The following is an 11,327-nucleotide window of genomic DNA, read 5'->3' as shown; positions in this document are numbered from 1 at the left end:
AACTCTCCTTCTTTTATCTCTCAAGGCTATTTCACTTGAAGTCTAAACAATCAAAGATTTTCTAAAAGAAGTATTAGAAAACCATAAGTAGTGAACTTCAAGAAACTCTAAATTTCAAGAGATTCGTCTTCTATTCATTCAATATAATACACATATTGCATAATATGATCAGTGTAAGTCAGAATCATCCAATAAGAACATTCAGATGAACTATTCAACTTTTATAATATTTCATACAATATGATCTTAACATCATATGGTACGACCTGTAGAAATTCCTTCTATTTCTTTGGGATGATCCTTGGGATGGCCAACTTTGTACATGGGTAATCGTCAAGCATTGTGGATATTGTACGGTACGATCAGTAAAAAAATCATAGATTTCATTTGGTATGATCTCTAGGACGACCAATTTTGTACACGGGTAATCATATAATACAAACTATATTGTATAATATGATTAATCATAATAATTATGCATGATTTGATTGCCTGATATTAGGATATTAATTAAGAAAGATTTTAATTATGGCATATAGTACGAACCATATCATATTATATGATTAGTTATAAATTAGTATATTTCTTAACCTTTGGTGGATACGATTTGACAAAGTGTAACATATTGTACAGTATGAATTAAAATTATATAATATAAACAAAGGCGTATAGTACGAAGCCAATATTGCACAATATAAATTACTTGAAAAATAACTCTCCTAATACCATTTTTCTCTCTCTCCCTTTGTGTGTACATGGTTGCTCAGCATTGATATCCACCCAATTACAGGATACAACTAAAGAAAGGAAATAATAGAGAATAAAAAGAAAATTCAATGTAATCCTAGTCTATCTATTGATCTGATTAAAATTGCAAGTGAATGGTGGACTTATTTTTTAAAATTGTTAGTATACACAAACATAAAATAAAATATCACATAAATAAGAGACAACATTAAAAGACACAATAATATTTGTTATCATTAAAATCACAGTGTTTGAATCAAATTTGAAACACTTAAGGGACTAAAAATGCACCCTAAAAAGGCTGAGGGGTAAAGGGATTATGAACCCCCCACCACTTCTAGGACTCCAATAGGAGAAACATCGTATAACATTTGCTTTGGTGCTGAGGCAGTCATTCCAGTCATTTTAGCATCCCAAGCCCAAGAGTATAGAGTTTTGATTTCAGTAATAATGACAAAAACTCAAAAATAACTTGGATCCTCTCCCAAAATTAAAAGTTATGGCCTCACTTAAAATTAATGCTTACCACCAGAGAATAGATCACCACTATAACCAAAAGGTGAAACCTTGATGCATCTCTATCAGAGACTTGGTTTTATGCAACCTTAAGACAGCTAAAAATGGGACCCGCAACAAAATGAACTCTCCCTATTATGGGAAGACCCTTATATAGTAGCATCAATGATTAAGCCCCAGAACATTTAAGTTTAAGGATGCTAATGGAAAAGTACTACCTCAGACTTGGAATATGAAAAAACTCTATAAATATTATCAATAGTTATTAATTAGGCTACGTACCTACCATATAACTTATATATTTTAAAATAAATGTTATGTTGCCCTCATGTATCGTAAGCAACGTCTTAGTATTAATGTGACGTCTTTTCTGAGATAATGAAATTTATTTACCCATTATTATTAATGTTTTGTTTTAGCAAAATCACAATATTGATCCCAAATAAATTATAATCCAATAAAATCTAGCCTTACCCCTTGTTCGAGAATTATACAACAATTATTGTATATCAACCATGGGATGATCAATCCCTAAGAGATTCAATTCAACCTCTTCCACACAGATTAATTTCATTATGTAATATTTGGCAAGCAACTTTAGATATGTCAAACATCCTAAGTGGATATTTCTCAACTACTTCCCAACTAAATAACTTCATAATTTAGCTTCTTATTGCATAACTTTGGATAGGTTGAAAAATATTTGATAAGCTCTCTCTCCAGTATACAAAGATGCAAGGCTAGCTATGTGAGAAGCTTTATTATGAATCTAATAACCTTAAAATAATCCACTATTTTGCTCTAAAAATGTATCATTCATCAAGGTGTAGAAATTTCAGATAGCCAAATGCACAAACAAAAATTACTAAGATAAATAAAAAGAAATAATTTGGCAGCAAAAAATACTCCATAATAAAAATATCACATGATCTAATCATATTTATCATCATTAGAGAAGGCATTTCTCAGCTCACTTCTAATACCATCATCATTTAATTATAGAGGAGAGTCTTCGAAGGCCTGGTTGGGAGACATCCCATTAAACACAACCCTTGTATAGCATTAGACATTTGAACTCCTTTTATAAATCCATGAACATATCTTTACTCAAGGCATTGACGCTCAAGATCTCTCACGTCATCATCAAATAGTTTATCATAAGCCTCTTAAATGATTCTAGATCTATCAATGATAAGCTAAGAACTTCTTGAATTTTTTCTGTGGACTTCAGTGATATAGCCTCTATATAAGTATCAACATCTAATATAGATGCATCTTTCTCTAAAAGATGATAGTATAATTCTTTATTCTCCCTGTCAAATGCTTTTTTGTCAACCTGAAGAGTGCTCTTCTCTATTGCAAGTGCTTTTAAAGCTTCCTTTTTTTATTAGTTTCTATAAGAGCCTCCATTAACTTAGTATGAGATCATTCAGCTTATCAATTTTAAAGAGAAAGAGTAATAGACATCATCACCAGCTTAGCTTGGAACTCAACTAATTAGCTTTTCAATGATGGCATATCTTTAATATTTACATACAACATCCGTATGTACTCCCCATGTAGATATTTAAGCTTCACAAACTCATTATTCCACTCATCCATCGGTATGTCAAATTGGGACTCCACTTCTACCTACTAGACCATCTACAATAGACATATGATTATAAACTTGTTAAAAAAAGGACATGGGGGTCAAGATAACAAACTTCTTTTACACATTATCACCCAATACAGGCGTACGTGCTTTAACTCCTCTTTGGGGATAGGTATATTAAATATTACTATTTAAATTAAGGGCAATAATATCGATCATTAGAGGAGAAACAATCTCCCTACATTTTTTTTTCATCACTTGGCATGGTCATTGCACCATTCACTTCTCTCTTTTTTCAGAGGAAGACCCCTCCTTCTTTGTCCTCTTGAAGGACTTTTAGATGAAGAATTTAAAGCATTGGGACTTACTTTATGAACTTTCCTATACTTCTTCAGCTGGATTATATGAGACCTTAACTCCTGAATAAAAATTCGAGCCTTAAAAAGTTTTTCCTTTTGCACATATTGGCTGATATGACTAGCTAATCCTGAAGACTTTTTTATCATGAAATTTAAGAGTTTTTAATATCTCCTCTCCTATGTGGGGAAATTATGGAGCTCATTTAACCTCCCCCCATCTTTCAGTAGCACTCTAATCATTCTCCACAAAAAAAGAATAAGCTAGACCAATTCTTAAAAGGATTATGTGTTGAAAAATATTCTAACCATTTTTTACTTTTATTTGAAATACACCCTTAAGAATCACTTGTAAATCAACATATATTTGATAAATGATGAGCTGTCAGCTTGACCCCATGTTCCATGTAGACGTTCTCTCGGGGAGAGCCAAAGCTAGCCCAACATAAGACAGTCGAGTCTTGGGTGCCACCACTGGCTGTCAAAACTTGCAAAACAGCTTTTCACCGCAAGGAGAGAACTAAAACATGCATAAGAGGGCTTGGTCTTGATCACTGCGACAAATTTTGAACTCTTTCAGGGTAGTTTTTCCTCCACCAGAGGAAACCTGGAGCTTGTGTAAGAGGGTCAGGTCATGATCGCCACCGCTAGTACTCAACTCTTGCTAGATAGTTTTTCCTTTATCAGGGAGAATTGGAGTCTGTGTAAGAGGATTGTGCTCTCTCCCTAACCCTTTGAAGGTTTATTTATAAAAATTTTAAGCGAGATATGAAGGATAAGTTTTTTAGATTTTTTAAAATCTTATCGTATTTTTTGCGCTAAAAATAATAATTATCCTTTTTTAATAATTAAAAAAAGGATAATTAATTAATTTTAAAATAAAAATTTATTGTTCACCTCCTTAAAAAAATGACACAGTTGCCGCCTCACAAAGGTGGTACTCAAAAAAAGAAAAGAAAATTATGAGATGTGATGTGCAAGCATCATGCACCCGCACCAAGTTCATGTGGCTAATGCCGAAAGCAAACAGCGACTAGCCACTTCAACCACCTACACATATCTGGGCCTAATTTTAGCCTAGAAGATCTGATTCAAACTTTTTTTTGGAGTCCTCGAGATTATTTTTCAACGTTTTGGGCTCGATTTTGGTACTTTCGGAGCCAAACAAAGCCTCTATAGTCATTTTAAAGCAATCTCAAGAATTTTGGAGCTCCATTTTTTTATGCTTTCAATTCGATTAGTGTGCTGACTTTAGTAAAGGTTAACATTATGATTTAGGACATTTTACCTGGTTGACGACTATGAAGGGTGGTCCACATTGACGTCCAAGGAGAGGACATGCCTTGTAATTTTTCTAAAATTATAATTTTATCCCATAGACTTGTTAAAAAGCTTTGACATGTATTTTCAGAATTTGAAGCTTTGACATCCAAAAATAAGGGGGCAACTAATATGTCACCAAAGTGTTGCCTTGATCGAGCATGAATCTTGAGGCATATCTTAGTTGGCAACTCACAAAATTAAACAGGAAACCATCCAAAAATTTTATTAAACTTATAGTCAAATGACAGACACTAAAACCGGTTCAATATAAGCCCAAATGAGTCCAAATCATTGGACTAAAGCTTATTTGGAAGATTTAAAGTATTAATTGGATGACCAAATGATATTTAAGTATGGCATGCTTATAGTTGAATCGAGTAGCTCGAAGTAATGAAACCAAAAAACCCGAGATCGCTTAGTCTTGAAATCATTAACGCACTTAAATGCTTGAAAAAAATGCTCCATGATCAATGAAATCAGTATGGGACATCCAATGGAGCACTTAGAATTTATAGAGTATGCCACCCACAAAAATCTTTAAATAGGCCTATGCTCCCTTCATGAGGATGACCTTTGGCTGGATATCAGAGAGATCTCTAAGGCTTCAAATATCCTAGAGTTTTACCCATGCACCACTCCAAGAGAACTTTCGTTGACCACCACCCAACCACTGACCACTTCCAGACCACAGCCTCGCCGCCAATTGCTGTAAAGCCATCGCATGTTCTCCAATCTCCACCAAACCTCCGCCGGGTCATTGATTTCTGCCAGACTACCGACCGCCACCATACCTTTGTCGGACAGTCGACTATTCAGACCTCCGTGAGGCAGCTGCCGATCAGACCTCTGCCCAGCCACTAACCACCGTCGAGCCTCTGCCTAACTGCCAACCTATGTTAGACCTCCTCCTGATTGTTGCCATCAGACTTCTGACCTATGTCGTCCAACCACGATTATTAAAGAATCCCAAATACCCATACAAAATTCAACCTAATTCTCCAAACTATTGTAACTTTATCGCCTCGAAGTCAAGGGACAGGCCCACTTTTGTAACTTCTTCAAAGTTTTTCCATTTTTGGTTTTCCATGTAAACCCTAAAAAATTTTTGGTGTTTTCTTACACTCTTCAACTATATATATGTGAGCTGGATATCCTTGCATCGCTAGAATGAATAATTCTCTCACTCTATTGCTGCGAATATACTAGTTTGGAACGAGGAAAAAGTATTACGTGCGGATGCCGAATGCGTTCGGACGTCAGTCAAGAGCCGCCACATCATCAGTGTATTGCTTGACGTGTCAGCTCCTGATTGACCTCCAAACATAATAATCTCGTCAATAAGAGCAAAAATTTTTCGTAGCCTGTGTTAAGAGTTCAACAGCTGCAAAATTATTAGTGATACAAAGGAGTTATCATGACGGCTGTAAGTAATGATTTCTTAACAAAATGTTTAGAGGCAGGCAATTTTAATATAAATGCTGTTAGGAATATATTTTACTATAATTTCATAATCTTCTTTCAAGATCTCATCCATTAAATAGATAAATAAAGATGACTATTTATCGCAGTTGAAAAGACGTACCATAATACAGTAACACTTTTGAACAAAGCAGTCCCATGCAATAAAATGACGTATATATCATTACAGTGACATGTTTCCTATCAATATCTTAATAAAAAATAATTTATAAGTGTTTATTGTTCTTGGTTTAATACATAAATATCATCTCTACAAAGAAGTATTGATGAATGAAAATATTTTCACATCGTCTATAAGACCAAGTTCATTAATGCGAGTGGTTTAGAGGTAGACGCAAATCTGTTACAAGTGATTCTCGTTATCATCTTTATGTCTTATAACATAAATAAAATCTGCTACATATACTTCTACTGATTCTGCACTATGACAGAACCTATCACATGGAAGAGATGCTCGGTTATTTGAATATTATATCTCTTATAAAATCGACATATCACTATCAGAAAAAAAATGGTAAGAGTATTTGATTATAAGGCTTTGACTAAACTCTTTTTTAGTTTATAGTTTTTAAGAAAGAGAAATTATTTCAATCATTAACATGATCAAGATTAATGAACATTCATCGTCTACTTAGAGAAGATGATAATAAATTTATAAAAAAATAACAAAATGGTACCAAATTCTGAATTGCTCGAGCAGCTAAACAATGATGGCGGATGGAGGCAGTTGGCCAATGCTACTGCTAAGGGGTGTGGAGGAAGCATGAAAGTTGATCGATCAAAGGGAGAACAAAAGAGGCTCTACCGAAGAAGAGATGAGGAAAATACTAGAGAGGTTCGTGTGGTGTCTTAGATATTAGAGCTCCTTAAAACATTTTTACGGCTTCTATAGCAACTGTGTTAACCGTTGCTAATAGAAGCATTTTAACCCGCCGCTATGCTAAAGCTGTTGTGAAAAACTACTTGTAGAAACGGTTTAAAACCGCTGCTAATAAGTGCTGCGAAAATAGTTGATTTTTTATAGTAATAGAGTAATTGAATTACTTTAAATGACATTGTAAACATAGTGATGAAGATAAGAAATATAAGGTATTAGGATACGTGTAAAATTTATGAAGATATCTTTCTGAATCGATTAAGCTACTTTTTAAAGCAATATTTTTAGTAAAAAAAAGTTTGGTTTAGAATTTTTTGTGTTAAGAAATTACTTTAAAAAACATCAAAAAAATCGTCCTAAATTAAGCCTAAAGCAACTTAATTTGTAGATCAAAATTTTTTTTTACTAAAAAGTTATTTTTAAAAATAATAAGAAAATCTTTCCAAACAAAACCTAAATCTTAAAATGCTGCGTATGATCACCATAATCTCGAGTTCACTGCACCATGATACTTCGCATTATCATTTCAAAGTATTCTTGTAAGTGTCATAGAAAATAGGCACATACTGATAAAAATAACCATCAGAAATGAAAAGAATATAGAGAACAGTGGACAAAAGAGTAAATCTATCAGGAAATTTGACAGCATATGGAAAAATGTCATTGGTGCACACAGGAAAGGACAAGAACCATCCCATAAATAAAATACGATGGCTGAATAGCATAATTTCTCTTATTCCACGAACAAAAAAAAAAACCCTGCAGTAGCTCACCGTTATTAAACACTATCAACTGCATGTTGGAAATTATCCACAAGTAACCATGATAAGAGAGCCATACAAATTTTTATGAGCTTTATGTCTTCATCAGCATTTTACTAATTATAATATATTTACTTTGAATTAGGGGTGTCAATATTTGACAGAAATTAAAAATCTGATTAGAATCCGAACTAAAAATTCTAGGTTATGATCAACCCATTTGTCATATGAGTCAGACTCGGGTTCAACAAACCGACCAGTTTCAAAAATTAGGTCAGATTCAAGTTGAACTAGAAACCCGAGAATGACCTAAAATTGACCCGGGCCCTAACTCCCGCAGTTGCGAGGCCCCACGATCCCGCCGTCCGCCTCTTCGCAACCCTGCCGTCCCGCGCTCGGGTTCACTCCGGACCGAATCCTAGGGCCTAGCTCCTCACCAGACAGCTCCGCTTAGCTCCACACCTGACCGCTACGCCGCTCCCGCAGGACCAGCACCTCATCCTAGCTCACTAGCCCTAGGTGGCTCCCCCGCGCCCGCTCCGGCTCTGCCTGTCCGAGCGTAATGCAAGCCTTGCACCGCACCCTAGCTCCCCTGCACCTGGTGGGCGAGCGCAACTGCCCGCGCTTAACGTGTGTTCACACTCAAGAACTTGACCCTATAAAATATGGGTTATTACATCGGGTCGGTTAACCCGGTAACCCGACCGGTCCGATCTATGTTTGAACATTCAACCTATTTACCAAGCCGGATTTGGTTAGGGCCAACCCATATGAACCCGACCTGAAACCCGATTTTGACACCCCTACTTTTAACTAATATATCTCAAGAGGCCATGATGTACCTTGTTCAATCGACATGACCTCAAATTGTAGATCCTTTTGATTGCCCTCAATTGAAGTATTCAAATGTTAGTGTTGATGGTTTTTGAAGTTAGAAAGCATATGAATGAATATATAAGATTTTGTTCCCTCCTATAAACAATAATTGTTTATAACTAATGTTAACTTGGAAACAAGAAAATGTATAATAAAACGTCAAGAAGTTTCTTCCAATTTAAGAACAAGTCTTACATCCCAAGCCAATGTTTTAAAAAGACAACTGCTCTCTAAAATTTCTCCAATTCTAAAATGCCAATAAATTAGTCAAAATTAAGCAACTTTTACAATAACTTTCTTAAGAAAAACATGATTTCTAACTTTGAACAACTAAACAATCCCCCTATAAAGTAAGTGGCGACAACACAATAGTGAGTGAGTTAATATTGGGGCAATTGAACCTACAAAGAATGAAGTGAAGGACTGCTAACAATGATTTAGAGATAAAGCATGGAACAAATAATATTGAAAGAATGGAACTTTAGTGAACATGTCTTCCTAAGCTAATTGGTTGCACTTTATCCTAGTTTATGCCAGTTAACTTTTAAATTCAGATGTTGAACTATATGGATCCTTAGTCCACCTTTAAATCTATAGGATATATTGGAATTAAACTCCACACTCTACCTAGAATTAGAAGTGCTAACAAAATTTGATCAAATGTAAAATCCATAGGTTTGACCACACCTACCTAATGACCATTAGATTGACCTATAAGCAAACCTAAGAGGTCTAAGAGTATCCAAACCATAGTTAGCCTAGCTAGATTTAAACCCGATCATAGTTAACCTCTTGTACAATAACTTTAATATTGTACATATATTTTTAAGATATTTATCTATTTCAAGCCCAATCAATAAGTCGAATAAGGATAATAATCCATATCGTATGATACATATCATACAATATGAACAAACAAAGAGGTTTTTTTTCCAATCCCATTCAGACAAGCCAAACCAATATCCTGATTTGACAAGTAAGTTAAGCATAATGTATGAGCTAGATCGTACAGTCCGATTAAATATATAATAATTTTTAGGACTTGGGCTGATTGAACTAATATTACTAGATGAATATCGGACCATACCATATGATTAGGTCGTCAAATTTATTAAACATCATTTTTAGAATTTTTTTTAGTCAACTTATAAATAGCTAAATCTCAAGAAATCAAAAGAGTTTTTTCCCCTATTTTCTTAGAGCTTTTGAAAGAATTGTGAGAGTTTTGCAGGATCGAGATTGCAGAAGAGAGATTAGAGAGAACTTAAGAGAAATCTTTTGGAGGAGTTCAAAAATTTGTATGTGAGATTCACCATGGTTGTTCCTAGCTCAATCAACATCCTTTTATCCACTAAGTTGTTGCAAAGGCTCTTCAAGAAAAGCTCTGGAGAGTCTTGGTGTTAAAACTTTGGATCTAGCCTAGGAGGCCAGGGTGTGAAGGCTCTCAAGGAGAGAAGCAATGTTGGAGATTTTAACCAAATGAATCCAAATCAAGAGTCATGGCTCTCCCACCACCACACTCCTCTAAATGCATCATCATTGCAGCATAATCTCATATCAAATCTCCACAGCCTAAAATAATCATTTACATTCATTTCAAGCCACTAATCTCTTCATCTTGGGTTTATGCATATATATATATGAGTGTGCTTTTAAGGGTTGGTGACTAAGGTATGTCACCCTGCAGGTACTAGTGGCATGTGTGAAAACAAATAAGAAATAAAATAAAATTATATTATTTAAATGTCTTAACATTGCCATTAAAATAAAACTTAACTAATTTTTGTATGAAGCAACTTCATTTGTGCCTTGCAAACAAACACAACAATATATATAAGTAGCAAATCATAACAATTTATTCAACACAATGCCATCTATTCGAATTATTCTGTGCCGAGTCCGGACATAGAGTTACACCTGGACTCTGAGTATACACAATATTAATTTATACACTGTGCACTTTTATTTTTTTATACAGTATATACACGATGTATATATATTGTGTACACTCACATATCCGAGTGTAAGTTTGTGTCCCGATTCCGAACATAATAATTTCTCCCTCTAGCCATACTAAATGAACCATCATTCAACATGACGCTTTCCTGTGCTGCACTGTTCATCAAGTCGTTCCCATCATGTCAATCAAGAAGGAAAGTTCCAAGCAAAGTTCATTGGTCCTTACAACCCTTAACATGGATCATCTCACCTTCAACAATCTGATTATCTAATTATATCGCAATAAACACATTTCTCTATTTATCCACTTTTACTGTTTCTTAAACTAATTTTTTTATATAAAAATTTTAATTTTTATACTAAAATTTTTTTTAAAAGAACCTGTTGCGTCCTGGAATAATCGCGGCAGTAGAGAAATATATGGTTTAACGTCTTAGCGTTGTACGAAGATCCAGCACACAATCAGATAAGTGAGAGGGTGTAGCGTTCATAAGAGACACCAAAGTTTTTACGTGGAAAACCCCTGGAAAGGGGGGAAAAACCACGGGGCCTAGCCCAGTTTGAATGAATCCACTAGTATTTGTAGTCGATTACAAATGAGGCCCTTCCTTAGGAGAAGGCCTTGGATTGATGTAGCAAATGTACATCATATAGATTGCATTACATGGTAAGAGTTACATATACAGGTTTGTTTGGCCTGAAGGACCGTGGTCGGCAGGAGACCGGAGTCAGAAAGACCGTTTTCTGTTGATGGAGGTCGGGAGGACCATAGTAGGCGACAAAGACCTGAAGAACTGTAGTCGGCAGGAGACCGTAGTCGGTAGGAGACCGTAGTCGGC

This window comes from Dendrobium catenatum, unplaced genomic scaffold (assembly GCF_001605985.2).
Source record: "Dendrobium catenatum unplaced genomic scaffold, ASM160598v2 fragScaff_scaffold_974, whole genome shotgun sequence".
In the NCBI taxonomy this organism is placed as follows: Eukaryota; Viridiplantae; Streptophyta; class Magnoliopsida; order Asparagales; family Orchidaceae; genus Dendrobium; species Dendrobium catenatum.
Note: the sequence above shows the minus strand (reverse complement) of the source record.